Raw genomic sequence first — 6,600 nt, forward strand, 5'->3', positions numbered from 1 at the left:
TCATGGGGTTGCAAAGAGTGAGACACGACTGAGTGACTGACGTGAACTGAACTGAACTGAACTGCATTAAACTGACTGAAGTGCTACTAGAGCCACTATGGGAAAAAAACAAGCACACACACACTGGCCAACCCAATACAATGAACCATGGCTAAACAAGGAGTGAAAGTTACAGGATGTGTTAGGGTCCCCCAAAAATACATTCAAGTGATTTATTCGAGAAGTATTTTCAGGACAGGGTCCTGACTGTGTCTCAGACCATGAACACCTTATTGCCAAATTCAGACTTAAATTGAAGAAAGTAGGGAAAATCACTAGGCCATTTGAGTATGACCTAAATCAAATTCCTTATGGTTTATATAGTGCAAATGACAAATAGATCCAAGGGATTAGATCTGATAGATTGCCTGAAAAACTTTGGACAGAGGTTAGTAACATTGGTGAGGTGGTGATCAAAACCATCCCTAAGAAAAAGAAATGCAAAAAGGCAAAATGGTTGTCTGAGGAGGCCCAACAATTAGCTGAGCAAATAATAGAAGTGAAGGGGAAAGGAGAAAAGAAAAGATATAACCATCTGAATGCAGATTTCCACAGAACAGCAAGGAGAAACAAGAAAGCCTTTTTAAGTGAACAATGCAAAGAGATAGAGGAAAACAATATAATGGGAAAGACTAGAGATCTCTTCAAGAAAATTAAAGATACCAAGGGAAAAGTTCATGCAATAAGTACAATAAAGGACAGAAACGATAGATGATAGATGAACAGAAGCAGAGGATATTAAGAAGAGGTGACATGAAAACACAGAAGAACTGTACAAAAAAGATCTTCATGACCCAGATAATCATGATGGTGTGCTCACTCACCTAGAGTCAGACATCCTGGAATGTGAAGTCAAGTGGGCCTGAGGAAGCATCACTATGAACAAAGGTAGTGGAGGTGATGGAATTCCAGTTGAGCTATTTCAAATCCTAAAAGATGATGCTGTGAAAGTGCTGCACTCAATACACAAACAAATTTGAAAAGCTCAGCAGTGGCCACAGGACTGGAAAAGGATGTTTTCATTCCAATCCCAAAGAATGGCAATGCCAAAGAAAGTTCTAATTACTGCAATTTTACTCATTTCACCTGCTAGCAAAGTAATGCTTGAAATTCTTCAAACTAGGCTTCAACGGTTTGTGAACTGTTGAGCTTCCAGATGTTCAAGCTGGATTTAGAAAAGGCAGAGGAACCAGAGATCAAATTGTCAACATCTGTTGGATTATAGAACTAGCTAGAGAGTCTGAGAAAAATATCTACTTCTCCTTCATTGACTACACTAAAGCCTTTGACTGTGTAGATTACAACTGTGGAAAACTCTTCAAGAGATGAGAACACCAGACCACTTTTCCTGCCCCCTAAGAAACCTGTATGCAGGTCAAGAAGCAACAGGTAGAACTGGACATGGAACACTGGACTGGTTCCAAATTGGGAAAAAAGTACGTCAAGGCTGTATATTGTCACCTTGCTTATTTAACTTATTTAACATCATGCAAAATGCTGGGCTGGATGAAACATAAGCTAGAATCAAAATTGCCGGGAGAAATATCAATAACCTCAGATATGCAGATAACACCACCCTTATGGCAGAAAGCAAAGAAGAACTAAAGAGCCTCTTGAAGAAAGTGAAAGAGGAGAGTGAAAATACTTGCTTAAAGCTCAACATTCAAAAAACAAAGATCACGGCATGATCTGGGAATAAGGTCCCATCATTTCATGGAACAGATGGAGAAACGATGGAAACACTGAGATACTTTATTTTGGGGGGTTCCAAAATCACTGCAGATAGTGACCACAGCCATGAAATTAAAACACGCTTGCTCCTTGGAAAAAAAGCTATGACAAACATAGACAGCATATTAAAAAGCAGAGACATTACTTTACCAACAAAGGTCTAGTCAAAGCTATGGTTTTTCCAGTAGTCATGTGAGAGCAGGACAATAAAAAATGCTGAGTGCTGAAGAACTGATGCCTTCAAACTGTGGTGCTGGAGAAGACTCTTGAGAATCCCTTGGACATCAAGGAGATCAAACCAGTCAGTCCTAAAGGATATCAAAGCTGAATATTCACTGAAAGGACTGATGCTGAAGCTGAAGCTCCAATACTTTGGCCACCTAATGCAAAGAGCCGACTCATTAGAAAAGACCCTGATGCTGGGAAAGATTGAAGGCAGGAGAAGGGGACGACAGAGGATGAGATGGTTGGATGGCATCACTGACTCAATGGACATGAGTTTGAGCAAACTGGGAAATGGTGATGGACAGGGAATCCTGGTGTGCTGCCGCCCATGGGGTCGCACAGAGCCGGACACGATTGAGTGACTGAAAAACAACACATTTTCAAGGGAAAAGAGTACATGACACCCGATGAGGCAAGGAGACCAAATGGTTTCATCTAGATTTCTCATCATTCTGATGTCACAGGGAAGCTATGGAGAACAATTTGCATCATGTTGTTAGTCCCACCTTGAGGCAAGTGGGCTGGCTGACCTTTTATAACATTATGCCAGTGAGTCTTTTGTCTCAGAAGAGGGAAGGAGAGGTAGCCTCCAAGGTGAGGTTATCCTTTGGCAATTCTCTGAAGAAGAGAATATCTATGCGGTATTCTCAGGCCGCCATAAGTGTACTGGTTGATTTTTTAAAATCTAGGCAAAGAACCAACAGCATCCACTATAGTTCACTCCTTGCATCACTTGTATTCATGTGATTCTTATGTTAAGTTTACTCCTTCTGAGTGTAGTTTCTCAGGATTCTCATTGGTCTCAATTTCTTGGAAAAAATTTCCAAGATGAATTATATCCCTGCCTGCTACTGAGGCATGACGGAAATGGTCATCATCCCTAACTTCTAAAATCTACAAGATTTCCCTCCCCTTGGGCCAGTGCTTCTACTAGGGGCTTGTCTGATGAATTGCCACAAATTCTTAACCCTATACAGTCCATGGAATTCTACAGGCCAGAATACTGGAGTGAGTAGCCTTTCCCTTCTCCAGGGGATCTTCCCAACCCAAGGATTGAACCCAGGTGTCCTGCATTGCAGGTGAATTCTTTACCAGCTGAGCACCAGGGAAGCTCATTCTTAGCCCTAGAGGGTCTTAAATCTTGATTACTATGCTACTATTAGGATATCATTACTCTAATTGTGAACTGAATTTACAAATGGGCATGAAAGCAGCAAGAGATACCTATGTGGATTGTCTCTATGTTAGATTCATTTCTCCTTACCTTAATTATGTACAAGCAATCCTACCACTTCATGATTAGCCATTATGGTTACTCCTTTACTTTGTTGATGGTCAGCTGGCTTGAGGAGCCCAAAGTTAGCAGATGACAACCAGAGCTTTAGATCAGAAGTCCTTTAGGTAGCATTTCTTTAGATTAGCAGTCTACGGATGGAAGCAGCCCCCTCAGCAGTCTGAAACCTCTAAATCCACAGAGCTCAAATTTACAGAAAAGGTTTTCAAAAAAGTTCCTGGGTTATAGGGAGTCAAAGTGAATGGTGCCTTTACCACTTCCCCTTTTTTGGTTTTCAGAGCCAGGTATTCTGTAATAACTATTGGAAATACAATATGTAATGCTTAACGGTATAAGTGCACACTATTAGCACTCCATCTTTGCATGAGGTCTTCGCAACACTTACGATCCAGTTATAGTAACAAGAGTTTATTTCCCTTGCTCAATTAGGCTCTAAGATTCTGGATGGTATGGCATGAGGTAAGACCCATGATTGCCATAACCATGTGCTACCAACCCCATCTCCTTTGTTGTCAAGTGGATCCAAGCAATGTCATAGGGGATTCCACATTGGTAAGTCAGATATTCTATGAGGTCTTGGATAGTGGCACTGCCCAAGGCATGGCAGACAGGCAAAGGCAAAGCTAGATTATTGCCAATCCCAGTAACACATTGCTGGCCTTGTCAAGATGAAAGTGGTCCAGTCTGTCAATTTGCCAACTTGTTGGTCTCTGTTAAAGATGACACAGTCTCAGGTTTTCTGTTGCTGGAAGGTTGGACATTCATCAGTAGTAGTGGCTACACCAGCCTTGGTGAACCCATGAATTGCCTCCATCTCTGCCATCAGGACTAATCTGTTTACTGGGGTCCTTGATGATAGAGGCTGCTTCACACCTACTGACTGTATTAGCTCATCTGCTTGGAAGTTTAATCCTGTTCTACCATGTACGTTTTCCAATGGGTGATGACAAGTGAAACACATTTTCCTCACTTTCTTGGGATTATCTATATTACTCTTTCTAGGACTTTGTCTGCAGGTGTCCAAACTTGCACTTTCAAACTTCACCTCTGAGCAACTAAGATATTCACTGCAAAAGTCTATGTATACCCTTGCTCCACACTGTTTCTCTCCACACAAAATGGATAACCAGGTTCAAAGCCCAAAGCCCTGTCCATTGTCCTTACAGAACAGCAGTACCGTTGCATATATAGGCCACTGGGTAATCTAACTTTTCAATAACATTTTAAGATTTTCAAGTGTTTTCAACGTGCGTGTGTATGTCTGTGTTTCTCTCTCTGCTTCTCCTTCTCTTTCTTTCTCTCATTTCCTTTAAATATAGTCCATTGGAAGATCTTCATGTAGCGTCTCTTTTAAGGGCACTCCTGGGTGAGGCGGTAGGGAAGCAGAAGTCTCTGCATGGCTCGTGCTTCACATACACAAAGCCAGTCCGTTCATGAACTGAACTGGGGCTTTTTCTTCTGCCACCAGCTGATCCTGCGGAGTTCCACCTGGCGGGTCTCGGGGTGAGTTGACAGAAAGGTGACATATAATAAGCGATGTCTGGACCTGGGCCTCCTGCCCTCGTTTACTTTGATCCCCCTAGGCCTTCTCAAACCTGATCCTGGATGCACCACTTCTATGTACTGATGACTTGCTGCTGGAATTTCTTATTCTCACACCTTGGTGGGTTTGATAGGACACATCACTGAATCTACAGCTCTGGTAACATGGTCAGTTGATAACTCACAGTCAGGGGATCAATTTCAATCAGGGCCCAGAAGCACATTAGAGAGATTTTAGAATGATATGTAGTGCTCTGCTGCAGATGGCAGAGCCTTGTTCCAGAACAAAACTCTGCTCTGTGACGCTCCTATTGGGTCCTGCCAGAGATTCCACATGAGTCTCAGCTCCATCTCCAGTCAAAGCTAGAAGACTTCTGAGTCACCTGGTAAGTGGGTTGTGCCAGAATTCCCTTGTGTGAAATGGATTGGCTCCAAAATCCAAAGAATGCTATTAAGTGCTGTACGTGTTTTTTAGTGGTAGAAGGAGCAAGGTGAAATAATTTGTCCTTCCCTGTGACAGAGACATCCTGGCATGTTACAGAACACTCAGTCCCTAAAATCTCCAATGCGGCAGGCCTTGAATCTTTGTAAGGCGATCACCCACCTTCTGTGCCTGTGTCTTTTCAAGGCATCCAATGTACTTGCTACTTAATGATTACCGGGTCAAATAACATGATGTCACCAACGTTGTGGACTGATGCGACACTCTGAATCGTCCAGACAGCCAGGGCCCCTTTGGAATGTATTATGACAGAGGACAGAAGAGTCCACAGTGCTGTCACTCGAGCGTGACTGTGTGTTTCTACTTGTCTCTCGTGCATGTGAACCGTTCCTAATCATACTTCTTGATGAGTATGGAAAATTAATTAGCAGCACCATACCATGTCCTAAGTCTGTGTGAGTTTTTTTTAATTAATTGAAGTATATCTGATTTACAATGTTGCATTAATTTCTGCCTTACAGCAGGGACTCAGTTATACATATATGTACATCCTTTCTTATACTGTTTTCCATTACAGTTTATCCCAGAACACTGACTATACAGTTCCCCGTGCTATACATACAACCTTGCCATCCATCCCTTCTATGTGTAAGTTTGCCTCTGCTAACCCAGACTCCCAGTCCACCCCCCCCCCCCCCACCCCGCCTCCTCGGCAACCACAGATCCATTCTCGAGTCTGTGAGTACTTCTGCTTTATAATAGGTTCGTTTGTGTCATATTTTAGATTCCGCATGTAAGTGCTGTCATATTGTATCTGTCTTTGGCTTACTTCACTCTGTATTATCATTTCGAGTTGCCTCCTTGTTGCTGGAAATGGCCTTATTTTGTTCTTTTTAATGACTGAGTAGTATTCTGTGTTAGCTGGCTCTAGGAAAGTTACCACATCTGTACAGAGTTGCCATTGGCACTAACACGTGGTTATATCTGAATGATCCACCGTCATCCGCCATGATCCACTTGGAATTTGCAGGGTTCAGACTGGTGAAGCAAACCGAGATAAGATAGGGACCGCCAATCGTGAGGGTGACATTACTAGCTAATATTACAACATGTGTAAGGACACATGTAGGAACAATTTCATTTCCTCGAGGGGAAGTCTGGAGAGCTTCAGTTTGGCCTGTTTCACTGTAGAGAACTAGAAACCAATGACCGGGTTCTGTTGAGTGCCAACCACATCTACACACTTGGGACCAGGATCACAGCCCCGGTAATAACCCACCCCTTTGCCACCTGTATCTTGACTTTGAATATACAGAAAGGAAATTCA

This window comes from Cervus elaphus, chromosome 2 (assembly GCF_910594005.1).
Source record: "Cervus elaphus chromosome 2, mCerEla1.1, whole genome shotgun sequence".
Classification (NCBI taxonomy): domain Eukaryota; kingdom Metazoa; phylum Chordata; class Mammalia; order Artiodactyla; family Cervidae; genus Cervus; species Cervus elaphus.